This window comes from Hibiscus syriacus, unplaced genomic scaffold, assembly GCF_006381635.1.
Source record: "Hibiscus syriacus cultivar Baekdansim isolate YM2019G1 unplaced genomic scaffold, ASM638163v2 tig00109957_pilon, whole genome shotgun sequence".
NCBI classification, from domain to species: Eukaryota; Viridiplantae; Streptophyta; class Magnoliopsida; order Malvales; family Malvaceae; genus Hibiscus; species Hibiscus syriacus.
In genome coordinates, this window is record NW_024062539.1 from 1365368 (window position 1) to 1384961 (window position 19594).

Consider the following 19594-nt stretch of genomic DNA (forward strand, 5'->3'; position numbering starts at 1 on the left):
TAGTGTGTTGGCATGTAAGAAACGTGTTAGTTATGAATGCTCTGATTAATTTTGTCTTGTTTTGGTCAACTTTTGTAAAGTAATAACTTTTATTTTAATGAAAGGTTAAAATTTCATTGATTTTCGACAAGAGTCAAAGTTTGAAAAGTCAATGTGACACCTCAAACTCATATCTGGGTCAGGTACGGGTTGGGGTGTTACATTTTTTTTCAAATATTTTTTTTCTCTTTTTTTGAACAACTTTTTTCTTTCAAAATGCTGCTGTTTTTTTTTCTTCTATTTTTTTCTTCTTTTATGAAGCATACATTGGATTGATTGTTCACTTGCCTTGAAAATGGTAGAAAAGAGGGTTAAAATAAAAAGGCTCGAGTTTATAAATGTGGTGAAAACAAAGAAATGGGAATAGGCTCAAAAGTGGTTAACTAGGGGGAAAATGCATGGGTGGGCAATTTAGTGGGGGAAACGGAATGGTTAATCCTAAGGTGCCCAAATCATTTTTAAGCATCATGTTCATGTGTAATCTCGACAGTATTTAAAATACAGGTTCTAGAATACCAATGTCAAAATCAGCACACTCAATCAAACAAAATGAGAGCAAAATGATATGCTCATAAAGGCTCAAATCTCACCAAATTATTTTCATGCATTAAGCTAAGCGCATTTCAACCATAGAATCATGGAATATCACAAAAATACCAACTTGATCTCAATTCATGCCACTATCAAGAATATCCAAACCTAAACAATCATGTGGTCCCAAACAAGCATACCATACCAAAAATATTCAACAAGACAAATAAATTCAATGAAATTTTCGTAAATTCAACCAACACATACTAGCATCAAAACATAAAGATGAGCAAAGGGAAATTCAACCTAGACTCTATTCCCTCTCACTTAAAGCCTTTTATCTCAAAACGTAAAATTAAAGTAAGAGAGAAGGAATATAATACTCCCCGGATTTACTGTCGACCACGACTATGGTGGGAGGCGCTGGGGCAAAAAAATGGGTTGTCTGGGTTGATGCTCTGGAGTATTGTCCGATGCCACCGAAGTCATGGAACACGTCGGGAAGATCAATTGTTGTAGACAAGAGGATGAAGTGGCCACGGTTGGCATTGACTGGAATAATGGAGAAAGAGAGCACGACGGAGATGTACAACGAGCAGTGCTCGACCCGGGGAGTAATGAGACGGTGGGTGCAAACATTGAGTGATACGGAGAAGGTGGACGTTTGGTGCGTGACCTCGACATCATTGTTTTTCTAGTTCCTCATGCGCATCATCGTGGAAGTGATGGACGGTTAAAAGATCGGTGGTGGGTACGACAAGGGAAGTGATCGGTGCGGCGTAAAAAGTGGGACAAGGCCGATGGTGGGAGTGAAGGAGAAGAGAAGGGGCGACAAGTTTTTCTTGGAGAAGTTGAATGTGTTGGGTTTTGATTTTTTTTCTGTTTGGTTAAAAAAACGTGAGAAATGGTGTTTTAATTTGGTTCTACCATGTGTGGGGGGTAGTGTTTGAAGTTGAGTGCAATTTGGTTTTGATAGGATAAAAGGGAAGTTTTAAAAATTATAAAGGTTAAGTGATAAGGAAAGGGGTAGGCCCACGGTAAAAGAATAAAGAAAGATGGGATTGGTGGAGTGGGGTAGGCGGCAGAATGTTAACAAAAAATGGTGGGAAATAATTTGGGTTTTACTAACGTGTGTCGGTCTCCTTAGAAATATGCTAAAGTGCGCCGTTGGAAAACAATAATATCGATACTATCAAAGAAGTATCGATATAACTATTTAGAGTAGTATCAATACCATTTAATGGTATCAATACCATTTTTTGGTTATGTTTCTATGGTATCGATACTGCCTTAGCAGTATCGGTTCTACACTGCTTTGTACGACTTTATACTGCTCCTGGGGTTTGAATTTAGCACTGTTCAGATGATAATTTCGTAAATCTTCGTTGTTTAAGTTTTAAAAAAAACATTTGGTTCCTGCAAAATAATAATAAAAATTAAATGAAACTTGCTTAATCAAAATAAAAAAATTAAAATTAAAATTGAAAATGAAAATGTAACGTAATTAAATACAATGGGTTGCCTCCCATGAAACGCTTTTGTTTATCGTCGTTAGGTTGACGACCTAATTCAGACTACATGTTCTTAGAGAAATACTTCATCCACTTCATATGCTTTTTCCAACTAAGAATTTCCTTATGAGAAATTATACGATCGTATAATTCTTTTATTTTCTCCTTGTAGAATTTGACATTCTCATAGGTTATTCTTCGGACCTTTTTTAGCTTTGAAAGCGCATCCGAAATAATCAATGGAGTAGCATTTTCTCCTAAAAGGCTATCTTTAAGTTCTTCAGCATTTGTTTCAGTTCTATCTCAGGTGCCTCTAAAATAGAAGCGAGACCTTTAGACTTAGAAAGAATCAAACGTAAATCAGAATGAACAGAAAATAAATTTTCCAACTCCCTGATTTCCTCATTGTGGTCTTCTAACTCCCTGTATAAATCAAAAGATACATTAGTTTCTATAAACTCATTTGTCAAAGGATCAATAATATCAACATAATTTATGCTCGCCACTTTGTCTAGGTATTTCATTGCCTTATACACATCAAATTTAACGACCTCGCCATCAAACTCCATGGTTAATGTCCCGCTTCTTACGTCAATATTTGTGTGCGCAGTACTTAGAAAGGGATGCCCCAATAGAATATCGGAAGAAGTGCTAGTGTGATCATTCTCCATGTGAATTACATAAAAATCAGCAGGAAATATTAAGTTGTTTACCTCCACTAGCACATTTTCTAAGAGTTCTTCCGGGTAAATGACAGATCTGTCAGCAAGCTAGATTGATATTTTTGTATCCTTCAAGGGCTCATTAGTAATCATATTGTAAACAGAGAGAGGTGTTACATTAATTGAGACGCCAAGATCACACATGGCTCGCTTTATCCCAACTTTACCAATTTTACAGGGTATTGCGAACATACCTTGGTCTTTCAGTTTCGACGGTAATTTTTGTTGGAAGACAGCTAAGACATGTTCTCCTAGATTTACCTTCTCATTCCCAGTAAGTTTTCTCTTTGTTGTACAAAGGTCCTTCAAAAACCGAGCATATCTTGGAACCTTTCGGATAACCTTAATGAGAGGTATATTGATTTCCACCTTCTGAAATACGTCTAGTACTTCATTTTCCTCAGTTTGTTTATCCCTTTGTACTAACCTCGATGGAAAAGGTGGTGGCACATCATAGGGAGATGGTGTTGGATCTATTTGTACTTCATCATTTTTCTTATGGGATCCTGAATCAGTAGTCTTCTTCCCTTTTTGAATTGCTTCATCTTTTGGGACAAGTGGCACCACTACTGTACCACTATGAAGAGTGATGGCGCTGACATTCTTCCTTGGGTTTACCTCGGTTTGAGACGGAAGTTTACCTTGTGATTCCAAGAGTCCTATGGTTTGAGCCAGTTGGCTTATCTGCTTGTTAATCTCTTGGAAGTGGACTTCAATACGAATCTAGAACTTTTCCTGGGAAAGTGATAATCTTTCAACAATAGACTCTAACGATGTATTCTGCGACTGTTGTGGCGGTGGAGGTGGCCTTGGTTGATAAGCTTGATTTGGCATTGAGTTTTGGACGTAACTGAAATTTGGATGATCCATCCACCTTGAGTTGTAAGTATTGTTGTAGGGATTATAAGTCCTCTGGGGAGGTCCCGAAAAGTTCCCGACTGCATTGACTTGAGTCGATGTGTCATCTTGGATCAGTTGACAACCGTCTATTGGATGATCATGTAATGCACATATTTCACATAATCTATTTAGTCATGTTTTTCCTACAACATGAGAGTTGACTACTTCAGTTAATTTATCTATCTTATTTTCTAAAGAAGATGAACTTATCTCATAAACCCTTTGAGGAGGTTCATTAGTTGGGCGAAACTGTTGGGAATTTGCGGCCATTGTGGAAATTAATTCCCTAGCCTTAATAGGAGTCTTGTTCACAAAAGCTCCTCAGCATCGATCATATTTATTTCCAAGGGAGTTAATCATTCATAAAAGTATTGAAGAAGTGTCTGTTCAGTTAACCCATGTTGTGGGCAACTAGCACATAACTTCTTAAACCTCTCCCAGTAGTCATAGAGTAACTCTCCATCAAGTTGCTTGATTCCAAGTATTCTCCTTCGTAGTTCGCTTACTTTTGCCGGAGGAAAAAACCTTTTAAGAAAAAGACAAGTCATTTGAGCCCATGTAGTAATAGAATTAGGGGTGGATAAAATAACCACTCCTTAGCCGAATCGGCTAAGGAAAAAGGAAAAGCTCTAAGTTTGATTTGATTCTCGGCCACTCCCCGTGGTCTCATGCTGGAGCAGACCATGTGAAATTCCGTGAGATGTTTATGTGGATTCTTGTTTGGCAACCCGCAGAATGTAGGGAGGATATGAATAAGGCCAGTTTTTAACTGGTATGGAGTTTCGCCTTGGGGAAAATCAATGCACAAAGGCTCTTGTTCAGTAGGTGTCGCGGCTAACTCTCTGATAGTAAGATCGACCATCAAAATTGGTTCTATATTAACGGATTCACCTGAATTTGATTCTGATTATGGATTTGATTATTGTCTCATTATTTCTCGAAGCGTATGTGCGTGAAGTCTCCTAGCTCTGGCTTCGATTTTCGGGTCGTACTTCACTAAAACGCCCGGATTTGTCATCATCCTAAATATAAAGCAAACAAAAATTAGTAACTTTGGCGAAGTCCCCGACAACGGCGCCAATTTGACAACTGTCATTTTTTATGTCAAATAAAATTCCTTCTTCTCAGTTAATAAATAAGGAAATTCGTAGTAAAGAGAAGTAAGGGTCGATCCTCAGGGACTTGGTAAAATTCTAACTTTCTGTCTGAATTGTTTAAATCAGGCATGAAACAGTAATATGGGGGGTTTGGTAAAAAGATATTTAAGTAATAATAAAAATGATTTAAAGTAAAATAAAGAAAATATTTTAAAGTTGAAAATGGATATGGTAAAAATATCCTTAAGCCTCGCTTTGACTCAATTTCTTTTAAATCATTGAATTAGATTTTTCCTTCGGGATTCATGTCGGTTACTTTATGTAAAAGGGAAATCCCCGTGACTCTATTTTGTATACCGAATACCCAAGGCAATCTTTGATTCCGGCTTCGGATATTGATCCAATCAATATCAATTGTTGTAGATCAACTACCGTATAAGTTCGTGGAGACCGACTCGGATTATTGCTTCAATAGCCGTTAATTCCGATCTTAATTCATTCTTGGTGAAACTATCTTGCCAAGTGTGTTCCCAGGAAGTCGAATGTGCTTTCAATAAGCCGATCCTTCCTCCCACATATTTAATCGCAACAACCTATTGACCAAAGTCAATCTTTGATTTTGAAAACTATTTTGATTTTGAAAAATAAGCGCTGAGATTAAGAGACATATTCCGAAGTTATTAAGGGCCAGTTTCAGTTCTCTTGCTGGAATTGATTCATCGCTTCAGCTCTCGGCTTGTGAGAAAATTAGTTAAGCATGACAAAAGTCATACTTAACATATTTAAAAACAAAGCTAAAAAATAAAGTAAAAATCCAAAACTTGAAAATAAAATAAAAGAGAGAATTTTTATAAAACTAGAAAGAAGAAGAAGATTGTAATCTAAATTGTGAGTTTAGGCTTACCCCAAGAGGGTATTTATAGTCTCTCAAAGCCTAAAGATAAACAAAGAAATTAAAATAAAATAATCCTAAAGATAATTGTTTTTCCTAAATTCAAACTTTAAAGAAGTCTCCTAATGCAAATCTGCTCGTCCATATTCCAGAAGGTGCGCTGAGTAGATCTTCTAGAAATTGCCACTGACTTGACTTTCTAGAAACTACCTAGTCAGACCGTGTCGTGCCCATGTCTCCAGCCGTGACCAAATAATAAAAAAAATGTAGAATGCATCCGTTTTATCACTAATTTTGGAAAGTAAGACCCTGCACAAAAACAAGCATAACACAATCAAATCAGCATCAATAAATCATAAGATCGAAGAATTAACGAGTAAATACTACCGATTTTGAACACTCATCAATTATCAACTAGCGTCAAACTATTAACTATCTAACACATTACAATTTTGGGTCAGGTCGGAACCCAGCAATTTTGGGTTAAGTTACCATCCTTACTCTTCTACTTGAACATTATCATGACAAGGTTGTACATCACACCCAGCAGAATTGTCACCTATAAGCTTTGCTGTTTCAGGAAAGAGAATAGCCCAATTAGACTGTTGGCTGCCTTTTCTCGTATTTGTATGCACTGCAGAACAAGGAAAACATGCTCATTAACTTTGCGAGACACAAAAATCCGGCCTGTATTGTCAAGACATTGGAATCCGTGATGTTGAGGCGAGTAACCAAGGACTACACAAGGTTTTGATCTGTAGTCAAACTTGTGTCTATTGTGACCAAGGAACACACAAGGCTTTACTCCTAGTTGAGGCAAGATTGGTGGACTGAGGGCTGAGGGGAGCCAATACGGTAACGAACTGTCTTACTTCTTATGAAGGCGATACGCCAGATTCACAATCAGTTCGCCACTATCATTCACTATCGTCTGCGTCAGCATCGGAATCAATTCGTCTAAGAGATGCTTCAACTCATGCCACGTATCATAAGAATGACTTGTTTTCAGAGATGGAAATTGTGGTCATCTGAACACACATTCACATACTTGTTGGCAAAGGACACCTCCGTTGAGCGATTAAGAATCGAAGCACCTCTAATTTCACCAAAAGTGGCATCAACTGAAGAACCAGACGCAAACATGGTAAAGAGGAAAGAAAAATGAAGCTAGAAAACCAAACTCTCAAGATCTAATTTCTTACATGTACACAGATCGTCATATGTTTAATACCATATTGAAACTGTTTAAAAAGCAGAGGAAAAAAATTAAAGAGCATTTAACTTCATCGTCTTCAATGTATACATGAAACCAAGAATAAAGTGAATCGACTAAGAGCAGCAACTGAAAATATCTGGCTAGGATTAAGAAAACTAATCATAAATATATATATATATATATATATATATATATATATATATAGAGCAAAAGTGATTCTGGCTCTTAACCATTAAGCACATTTTTATAGTCCCCTAACTAGTCACACGGATCAACACTATAACCTGTTAAAGAATAGCTGGGCTTAACCAACCCAACAACATAACAAAAATACGAACAACCTTCAACAATCTTTAAAAGACTCCAGATATCATAACATAGTCGAGAAGCATGTAGAATACATCTAACGTTCTAAAAATATCACATTATTTAATTCAAATAAAATTTCAATTATAAAGCCGTTGATAAAGTAATAAATCATCTAAACACAAAAACCAAAGTGATTTTAGTAGTAAATGAATTGTTTTTATTCTTTGAAGTCTCATGTTCGAGCACCATTAATGTTAATGATATGAATGTTTGATGTTAAATGGTTGACAGTTGTCTTTGAACAAATACTATATTGTATTTACTCTCACCAAGTGGTTTTAGTGATTAAATGAAGTATTATATGTTATTGACATATTATGTTCGAATAATTACGTTTGTAGGATGTATACTTTGTATATGATTAAAAAAGATTCTGAATATATATTATCCTTATACTCGAGACTACTAAAAAAATAAAAAAATATCTTTATATAGATTTATATAGTATCTAATTTAGATTTATTAACCGATAAATTTAATATCGATAATTTAAAAGAAAATAAATTTCAAATTTTAGATGTTAAGGGGTACTTCTGCTGGACGTTTTTATCGAAAAATCACTGGTGACCGGTATATTTACCGATCTAACACCAGTCAAATTATATTTTCCGATCTAACACTCGTAGCAGTAAAGCGAACTCCCTGCCATGCGCTATATGCTGATTTGGCACCACGTGTGGTATAGCGCGCCCCCTGTACCGCGCTATACGCTGACATGGCGTACACGTGGGTATAGCGCACCCCCTGATCCGCGCTATAGCTGTTTATCTGACATGTGAGGTATGGCGCGGTACAGGGGGAGCGCTATACCTTTAATTACCCCCCAATCCTCCCTATAAATACCCACATCCTCTATTACTTTAATCACACCATATTCTCTCAAATTCTCTCAAATACTCTCTCTGTTTAAGGTATATTTTATAATATTTTTAATATTATGTATTTAATTTATTTAAGCATTTTACTTTATTTATATTTTACTAATATAATTTTTTTGCAGATATATAATGGAAGGCGGTCTACTTCACATGGATGAAAATCATATATCTCGACACTTTGCTGATACGGTAACATTTTAACATTTTAATTTAATTTAAATTATTTGTAATAATTTGTTGATTTATTTAATGCATGATTATTAGATTAAGAATTAATTTGTGTAATTATTTAATTTTAGGAGAAGGACCGTGTATTAGATCCTTTTATTAGGAATCTTAAGTTAGTGATACCTAGTCGTGTCTTGCCGTATTTAGTAGAGGCTGGATTTGGTTACATAGGCAGATATCAGGGTCACTGTAAGATAGAACCAGACCTTATTTCTGCCTTAGTAGAGCGGTAGAGGCCGGAGACCCATACATTCCATCTTCCGTGCAGAGAGTGCACGATTACACTTGAGGATGTTGTTATGTACCTAGGGCTTTCGGTGGATGGAGATGTGATATCAGGGATCTCACAGGGTTCCTGGACTACTTTGTGCCGGGATAATCTAGGACGTGTCCCAGAAAGTTTTATCGGAGGTAGGATACCGTTAAATTGGTTAGATGCTAATTTTCGGGAGTTGAGTGTAGACGCCTCTAAGGATGAAGTTATGATGTATGCACGGGCATGCATACTGCAGTTGATAGGAGGGTTGTTGATGCCGGATAAATCACGCAACCTAGTTCACTGCATGTGGTTGCGACATCTTAGCGACTTTCGTCTGGCCGGATCATTCAGTTGGGGCTCGGCAGTTTTGGCTTTCCTGTACAGGGAGATGTGTGGAGCCACTAACTACAGGCGTAATGCTATCGGCGGATGTCTCCTGCTGCTGCAGTCTTGGGCATGGTATCGATTGCCCTTTTTATGTCCCGTTGTGAAGAACCCATTCGTATTTCCACTACTTCTGAGGTAATTATAAAACTGATTTTGTATATTAATAATTTTAAACAGCGTATAATAATTTTTTTCCTTGAATAGGTGGTCTACTGATAGGAAAAATTATCAGGAGCTACCTGATGATTTAGAAAAAATTAGGGTGCTAATCGATCAGAAGGCTGACACACAGGTATGAATTTTAATGTTTAAAAATCGATTTTAGATTATAGTTATATAATTAGATTATTATTTTGATAAAAAAATTATATAATATTTGTTTTAGTTTGAATGGGTGCCATATTGTACTGATGATGTGAGGGCGATGATCCCACCTGAGTTGAGGGGCCCATCAGATGTTTGGATGGCGATGGTCCTTCTGATCTGTTATGCGACCGTCGAGTGACACTCTACTAATCGTGTGCTCCGGCAGTTTGGTTGTTTTCAACCAATTACGGAAGCACCTCGTAATATGGACGAGTTGCATAGCTTAGATAGACGCGGCAAGATAAATACATATTAGCTGGTAAGGCATCATGAGTGGGTCGTGTTGTGGGAGGATCGACATCGGTGCCTTCCCCGTAGAGAGCCCATTTTACTTGGCCACTTGAGTGTTGCTGACGGTTATTATGAGTGGTTCAACAGTAACGGGAAACCGTTTCTTCTTCCCGAGGATGCACGAGGGCAGACCTTTCCGCGACGTCGACAGAGACGTTCACCGAAACAGTACCATCATCCCCCGACTCGTGGACGGAGAGCATGTGCTTCCGGTTCATCCTCGGCTCCACCAGTAGGACCTTCACAGTCGGAAGCCAATCTTGAACCTCATCAGGGTCTTTGTCATTACCTATGGGGGGAAGCTCAAATTTGTATACCCTAAAAACTTCATATAGTAGGTATACGGGATCTACAAAATGGATATAGTATTGATGTGTATGCGAGCAAGCTGCTATCACATGAGAGCATGGATACTTCAGAGCTTAAAAAAACCCGCATTCCCATGTTCTGTCCCTTAGATTTACTCTTAACGACAAGGCTTGAATCTCTTGAAGAGGTCGCGGCAACTCTGTGACACGAAACATTTCATGCCTTCTAGAGAAGCTTGTTACAGACATTCCATTTGATACAATAATTTTTTTCTGTAGATCTGCAACTAATCTAGGGTGATAGATATGACCGCCTTGCATTAGGTTTGTTTTCCCCCGAGCTTCACAAAAAGCGGCCCCAAATAAAAATATGTAGTTTTTACCAAAGCCACTACAGGTAAGTGACGTGCACCCTTTAAGGTTGAATTGATTGCCTCAGTCAAGTTGGTCGTCATGTGTCTATATCGATATCCACCATCATAAGCGTTCGTCCACATTTCTTTATCGATGAAGCTGATGTAATCGTATCCTTCCTCGTTCTTCACCCGTAAACCTTGAAGCATTGATTCAAACGTTTGAGGAAGTAGTTCGTAACCTGATCAAAAAATGTATAACTTACTAACTTGCTTTCTTTGCAAAATTAAAACGATTGAAATAAAACAAACTACATCAGTTTCACTTACCCATGTGCACAATTAATTGACGCTCATCATTCTTCTTGTACCTTCCATAATAGTTCGCAGCAATGTGTCGGAGACAATACCTATGTTGGACAAAGGGTGATTGCCATATTGGACCCAAATACTCCATTGCTGCTTTGATCCCAGCTCTGCAATCTGATATGACACAGATGTTTTCCCTCGTGATAACATGTGCACGTAAATTTCGGAGGAAAAAAGCCCAAAAATCTGTATCTTCTCATTCGACAAGAGAAAAAGCAACTGGAAGAATGTTGCGATTGCCATCTAGGACAACTGCCAATAATAAAACTTGCTTGTATTTTTCATACAAGAAAGTCTCGTCAATCTGGACCACAGGCTTGCAGTATTTGGAAGCATTAACGCATTGTGGGTAACTCCAAAAAACCCGGTAGAATTGGCTTCGACTGCGAATAACTCGATCATTATGGTATGCATAGGAGCTTTCGAAGTCCACAATTGTCCCAGGATTCAACATTCGCACCAGTCTAAACCAACCTGGAAGTTCGTTGTAAGATGCATCCCATTCGACATGAAGTTTGACAATGACATTTTGTTTTACCAACCAAGCTTTTTTATAGGAGATAGTGTACCCATACTGCGATTGTATAGTTGAAATCAACACTGCAACAACTATATGAGAGCTTGTTTTTACCATGGGTATGATGGCTTGACATATCATTTCAGAGTCCAAGTTGGGATGATCTTGGTTGCCCCTCCAACACAACATGTGTGAGGACCGTTGTATACTGTTAGTTCACATATGTTGTTTTTCCTCTTTATTTTTGATACGCGAACCATCCAATTGCATTCGTTTTCGCATAGGGCATAATAACATACATATTTTTCTGTCGTCGATCGATTGACTCTGGACTGAACAAAATTATGGATATTGTAATTTTTTATAGCCATCACCGCTTCTTCTTTGCTTGAAAACTCCATGCCTAAATATAACTCACCATTATTTATTGATGAGTAATATCCGTAGTCACCGAGATGAGGCATATCCGCAAATTCTGGCCCATACATTGCACCATAATCATCTTCATACATGTATGCAGGAGGGTCAGTTTGTGCCACATTTCCTGGAACTTCATCATCATCGGAGTTGAATTGCGGTGATTCTGGGTGAATGAATAGTCCAGTCTTAGCACCATCCGCACCAGGCTCACGAAGCGGTTCTTCTGGTGGAGATGATGGTTCCTCCATGCTCTCTACATTTGGGTCGAAGAACCTACTACTTGCACTCCTTCCCCTTGAACTGGAAGGCATATCGACATTGAGATTGAAAAAGCTCGCAGTCGAATGCCTCCCTTAGAGCTTGAAGCCATCGTGTCAAATGGAAACTGCACAGATGGTTGCGTCGATAGCATCTCCATATGGTCAAAGAAATTTGTAGATGAATGCCTTCCCCTTAAATTGGACGCAGTGTTGCCATACGGATTGTTCGTGGACCCACCTCGGTACATTTCGTAAGGAGTTGCGGATGAATGTCTCCCCATTATGGCATTAAAATCATTACACATTACTGTAGTCGGGCTGTCAACTTGATCAACTTGTTCAGCCAGCCCATAGTGGGAGCTTAATGATTGACCCCGAACAACACTCACTTAAACAAAATATGCATACATCTCAATAGCGGCGTCTGAATAATTACTTTGAGCTTTAACCATCATTTGAACATCATCATTGTTCGAAAGTTCGAACGCTGTATAAGTTAATGACAACAATGATGTTGGAAATCTGTACTGCAACGACGACATTCTTCTACTACTTCCAACATGAATCTTCCTCGAAATCTTCGTTATCAGCTCCTCAAGAGTTATGTTTCTCTTGAATGATATTTTAACACGCTCATTTGATACGAAAACGCTGGTTTCATCTTCTCGAATTTCACCATCATAATAAACAATAGCTGAAAGTCGCGCCATTCTTTGAGTTTAAAAGTGCGACAATATTATATCTGCAAAAAAAAAAAAACTAAAACAAACCTGATTAAATAAATTATATATGAACGAAAATATAACACAATAAATTTTTTACACATCAATGTAAATAATTTAAATAATATAATTTTATATTATTACCTGCACCGCAAAACTATTTTGACGTATGCTCCTGCTTTTCAATTTTACAAACACAGAAATTAATTGAAAATAATTAGTATAATATTTTTTCCAAATAATCATAATAAACAATAAGTATAATAAAAAAAATTATAACAAAATTTATAACGAAAAATCGCACGAACTTCTAAATCAAATATAAGAAAATTACCAAAATTATTACTCGTTGACGGAATTATTGTATTAATTTATAAGTTGAGAGGAGAGATGTGAGAAACTTAACCGGGAGTTAATGGTATTTATAACCATATAAGGCGCGGTACCTGCACCGCGCTATATGTAATTATTCAGATAAAAGGTATAGCGCGGACCTAATTCTATCAGATACCTAGGTATATCGCTGAGCAGGGGCGGTGCTATACGCCTACGTGGCGTATAGTGCGGATCAGGGCGCGCGCTATACCCACGTGTACGCCATGTCAGTGTATAACGTGGTACAGGGGACGCGCTATACCCCACGTGGCGCCAAATCAGCATATAGCGCAGGCAGGGAGCGCGCTTTATTGCTACGGGTGTTAGATCAGGAAATATAATCTGACCTGTGTTAGATCGGTAAATATACCGATCACTGGTGATTTTTCGGGAAAAACACCCTTCTGCTGTGCGGCGCCTAAAAAATGGCGTGACCGGTTAAAGAAGTGACCGGTTAAAATTTAGACTGGTTATCTTATATCATTTAACCGAAAATATTATCAAGCACAATAACATATTAAGTAGCGCTTATATAATGTAATAGGTAGCGCTTATATAATAAAATAGGCATTTAACCGGTAATATTATTAAGTATAATAACATATTAGGTAACACTTATATAATGTAATATGTAGCGCTTATATTGACCTATTTTCTCATATAACTGGTAAATTTCAACCGGTTACATTGTAAATTGACCTATTACATTATAATTATCGGTTTCGATGTTTTTGAGATCAATACAATTTTAAATGTATTGACACTTTATGCGTGCACCTGTTTGTGCTTTCATTTTGGAAAAAAAGTATCGACACATATTTAAAGAGTGTCGATACATAATGTAGACATATTTGCTAATTAACCGGTATATTTTTATCGGTTACATTGTAACCTGTTAATAATTATCGGTTTCATTGTATTGGGATCGATACTTTTTATAAATGTATCGACAGTTTATGCGTACACCTCGTCTGGACAAGTGTATTGACACAGATTTAAAAAGTGACAATACTTTATGTTGACCTATTTTCTCATATTTTTAGCTGTTATATTATTATCGATCGATACATTTTCATAAAGTGTCGACACTTTTTAGGCGCTATAACTTCTTCTCTTTTAAATTCAGAAAGTGTCGATACTTATATTAAATTATCCTCACTTTCAACATATCCGGTAGCGTTTTACCGGTTTTGTCATTTTAAGATCGGTTTTGTCATTTTGAGAACGATTTTGTCATATTTTTACCTGTTATATTATTATGGATCGATACATTTTTTTTAAAGTATCGACACTTTATAGGTGCTATAACTTCTTCTCTTTTAAATTCCAAAAGTGTCGATACTTATATTAAAGTATCGACACTTTCAACATATTCGGTAGTTATTTACCTGTTTTGTGATTTTGAGACCAGATTTGTCATATTTTTAGCTGTTATATTGTTATGGATCGATACATTTTCATAAAGTGTCGACACTTTTTAGGCGCATAACTTTTTCTCTTTTAAATTCTAAAAGTGTCGATACTTATATTAAATTATCGACACTTTCAACATATCCGGTATCTTTTTACCGGTTTTGTCATTTTTAGACCTCTTTTGTCATATTTTTACCTGTTATATTGTTATAGATCGATACATTTTTTAAAAGTATCGACACTTTATAGGCGCTATAACTTCTTCTCTTTTAAATTTCAAAAGTGTCGATACTTATATTAAAGTATCGACACTTTAAACATATCCGGTAGTTATTTACATGTTTTGTCATTTTTAGACCGATTTTGTCATTTTGAGACCGGTTTTGTCATATTTTTAGCTGTTATATAGTTATGGATCGATACATTTTCATAAAGTGTCGACACTTTTTAGGCGCTATAACTTCTTCTCTTTTAAATTCAGAAAGTGTCGATACTTATATTAAATTATCGACACTTTTAACATATCCGGTAGCGTTTTACCGGTTTTGTCATTTTGAGACCGGTTTTGTCATATTTTTACCTGTTATATTGTTATGAATCGATACATTTTTTTAAAGTATCGACACTTTATAGGCGCTATAACTTCTTCTCTTTTAAATTCCAAAAGTGTCGATAATTATATTAAAGTATCGATACTTTCAACATATCCGGTAGTTATTTACCTGTTTTGTCATTTTGAGACCGGTTTTGTCATATTTTTAGATGTTATATTGTTATGGATCGATACATTTTCATAAAGTGTCGACACTTTTTAGACACTATAACTTCTTCTCTTTTAAATTCAGAAAGTGTCGATACTTATATTAAATTCTAGACACTTTCAACATATCTGATAGTGTTTTACCGGTTTTGTCATTTTGAGACATGTTTTGTCATATTTTTACATGTTAACAATATATTGTTATGGATCGATACATTTTTTTAAAGTATCGACATTTTATAGGCGCTATAACTTCTCTTTTAAATTCCAAAAGTGTCGATAATTATATTAAAGTATCGACACTTTCAACATATTCGGTAGTTATTTACCTGTTTTGTCATTTTGAGACCAGTTTTGTCATATTTTTAGCTGTTATATTGTTATGGATCGATACATTTTCATAAAGTTTCAACTTTTTTTAGGCGTTATAACTTCTTCTCTTTTAAATTCAGAAAGTGTCGATTCTTATATTAAATTATCGACACTTTCAACATATCTGGTAGCATTTTACCGTTTTGTTATTTTGAGACCGGTTATATTGTTATAGATCGATACATTTTTCATTTGTATAGACACAAACCGTCAAACTAAGTTTGCCGGTTGCCAAATTTTTTAATATTTCTTCATGATTTAGACCTACTACATTATTATTACTCAACATTTCTGATAGCGTTAAACCGAATTTATTAAATATATTATAATATATCCGATAATACTGTATATTAGTCATATATTAACCCGCATTTCTTGAGACAGTCATGTTATTAAGGGCGGCTAAGTGAAGTTTTGCAGTTTGTGAGTTAGCCCAGCCATGCAGTGGGCTGTCTTCATGATTCAAACTCAACTCATCGATGCCCAATTTGAGACTTGTATTGACTGACGGTACCCTGGCTTAGTCCACAACTATCTTTTAACGCTTCGAATTTCCTGACAGAAGACGAGTGTCAATCTCGCGTGAATTGCAGTAGAGATTTGTCTGACAGTGGAGAGTTCAAGGATTTTCATGCTTATGTTTACTGTCGCCATTTTGGCATCACCGGCACTTTCCGATCTGGTCCTTTCCAAAGTAGATCAACGCGTGAGTTTTCACTTTTTTTTTCTTTTTTCATTTTCCCAAGTTTTCTAGGATTTTATATAATTATTAGTATTCCATGCGAGTTTGTTTCTCTGATTAGTTCACTACTTTTTGTGATGTTTCTGAAGATTTTAACCATATGAAACTTCAAATCTTGGGTTGATCTGAACTGGTTCTGCAGTTGTATATCTTTGATTGTTGCAAGCTGTAAATATTTGTTAACAGCGTTCCTTTTTGTGTCGCAGATATATTTGACATCACACATTATTCGGGTTTCTTCAACTTTGAAGGTGCTTCCGTAACACCAACTTTTTCTTTTCACTCTCAATTTGCTGATGCTTTCAGCTTTATTATCTCTTTTTGTGTGTATTCTTACATCTTCTGTTATACTGTCTTCTAGGTGGAGAATGGAGGTCCTGAGACGGTATCCGAGGTTTTGCTGGCTTTTCCTGAGCAGCAAGCCTAAGACATGGCATATTTGATGGCTGGCCCGCACGAAGGGAAAGGGAAACTCGAAAACCTTGTTGTTGCTCTCCCTATTGCAGTTGCCAACCCAAAAGACATGCCTCCTGCTTTAACATTCTATTCAGTAACCTTGCCTAAGGGATTAGCTGAGGGTGATAGCTTCACTTTTGATGTCCTGGCTGTATTTACCCATGCCTTGCGACCCATTCCTGAGCAAATCACTAAGGCTGATATTCAGCTTGTATTATACCAGGATAGTGCACACTACCTATCTCCTTAGGCCGTCATGGCTCAGTCTGTAACTGTTAAATTGCCTGATTCTAGAATTGAATTCTATACAAAACTGGAGAATACAAAGATTCATGGTTCAGAAATCAAATATGGTCCTTATCAGGGTTTCAAAAAATGTTCCGAAAATGTGATTTCGTCTGCGATATAGCGGTTTCGCCACTGTCCTTGTTGCCCACTACATCCGCAATAGCGCCCAATAGGGTCCGTGATGGCCACAATCACGATAAACTCAAAATAACAGAAAATGCGACCGCGATTGCGATTTGAAACCTTGAGGGTAATGTGCAGGCCACTGAACATTTCAAGCTTATCCATTGTGGTGCCCAAAACAAGGGTGAATTTTCCAGGTTACATCATACTTTTTCCTTTTTGTGGATTATGGTGAACATCGCACCAGGTTGGAAGTTTGTTTCTAAACTATTACCTTGACACCACAGGCTTGATTTCCAGGCCAGGCCCAATGTTCGAGGTGCATCAGCCTTTAGGTATCTTGTCGCAAATATGCCACTGAGGGTACATTTTGTTTATTACAGGGATGAAATTGGCAATATATCAACATCTCATCTGCCTGGTGACTCCAAAAAGGTTATACTGCTGAGTAGGATTAAAAAAGTATCAGTCATTTGGTATTTTTATTCTTATTGATGTACCATTTTCTTTGCAGACGGAACTGCTTTTACCATTGGATATGGCCTGCCACTTCAGGATTTTTTATATGAGTCAGAGGGGAAGCGCTTTCTTAATATCACTTATGGTAGCTCAATGGTTGAGTTGGTTATTGATACTCTCATTGTGAAGGTTTTTATCACTTCCTTCCCAACCATGCCTAAAACTTGTATTTAAGTACTTTTTTCAACTCTTAATTAGAATATAATAACATCTTTTACTTATTATGAATATGACATGTTACCAAGTACTAAAATGGGCACCAATGCTGTTGTATTATTATGAACATGGGAATATGATACATGCTTGTGTGATATAATTGCAGTGTGGTGAATAATAAGAAAGTTCTCTTACCTTGATCTTGTACTTTGATTACTGGTTGTTTTGCCTGAGGGTTCTAGTGACATATCTGTAGCTGCACCATTTCCCGTGGAGCAGTGGCGTGAGGTATTTGCTACCTTAAGATTTTTCCTTTTGTTTGACCATATGTTGTATTACAAAGGGTTGTATTTGTGTTTGAAGGCCTTGATCTTTTTTATATAATATGTTTTTGGTTGTATGCAGACCAAGATCTCCCACTTGGATATTGATAGTAGACCAGTAGTTGTGCTTAAAAAGACCAATGTCGTGCCTGAGCACAATCAATATTTTCAGGTATTCTTTCTTTGTCAATTTTAAGTCTGAATGTCATGCACATTGCTTCTAGTATCCTCCACTCCACTCTGCCACCTCCAAACACAGAATTTTTTTTTTAATAGAATCCAAACACAGAATGTTGGACATTAGGTTATCGTATAGTTTACTGTTTGTTTTTTTTCAGGTCTATTATAGGTTCAGCAAACTATCTAAGCTTAGGGAGCCCCTGATATTAATTTTAGGATTTTTCCTCTTCTTTGTTGCTTGCATTGTTTACACACGTGCAGACATATCATTCTCCAAGTCTTCTGCTGCTTATTTGGCTAAACAACAGTGGGAAGAGGTTTGTAGGGTGTTATTATGCCATTTACTGTGCTCATCCCGGATCACCATGTGCAAGTGAATTGGTTTAAGGTTTTTCTATCTATAATTTCAGGTTCAGGCAGTGATTCAGCGGGTTCAGAATATTGTAATTAAGATGCTTGGCAACACATGATAAGATGGAGGCATCACTACATGATCTTTATAGGACCGGGGACATTCAAGCTTGTAAAGCTGCTCGAAAAGCAGCGGATGGTTTGTTAAAAGAGCTGTCCAAAGAATTGAAACCCTTGCTAATCACCTTGCAATCTTCTCCATCAGCTGCTCAAATATTACCCATGGTTGATCCGTCTTTTTGCTATTTGGTTCTGGTGCTAAACTTTTCTAGTTCAATTTGACATGTATTTTTCCCCCTTTTACGTTTGCAGCATCTTGTTTTGGTAACTTTTAAACCTTTGATATGCGGCAGTGTTTTTATTGTTCAAGTAATGTATATTTTTATGTGTAGGTGGAGGAGCTGGTGGCTAAGGAGAGAGAATTACAAGAAAAGGTGATGGTGAAGCACTCTACAGTGGACGGCTATGAGAAGAAGTCTGGAACCCGTGATATCGAGAACCGGGTGACTTTGCAGCAACAGAAACTTACCGCTCTGAGGCAAGAAGTTGACGATCTTCTTGAGTTAATTGATGAAATATAATATTAAGTGCTTAAGTAGGCATTAAAGTTTGGTCCAAACCGCAGAACTGAGTTCCAACTGGAATGACCTTGCGATTTGTAATGCTGGGACCGGAATGTTTACTTGGTTTCTTTGTTGGACGTCTTGTGTGTTTTTTCTTAGTCTGCAAGGCTTTTGACACACATTTAGATGGAAGAGTGACTAAATTACTGAAATGAAGAAGACCGCCCATTGGTCCGTATAATGGTAGTATTTTCTGCTACAACGAAATATCTTTGTAG

The 19594-nt window shown here is 36.9% G+C and overlaps 1 pseudogene; it reads left to right on the forward strand.

Moving 5' to 3' along the window:
* Positions 1–980: 980 nt before the first annotated feature.
* Positions 981–19447, forward strand: LOC120211023 (annotated as a pseudogene).
* The last annotated feature ends 147 nt before the right edge of the window (positions 19448–19594 follow it).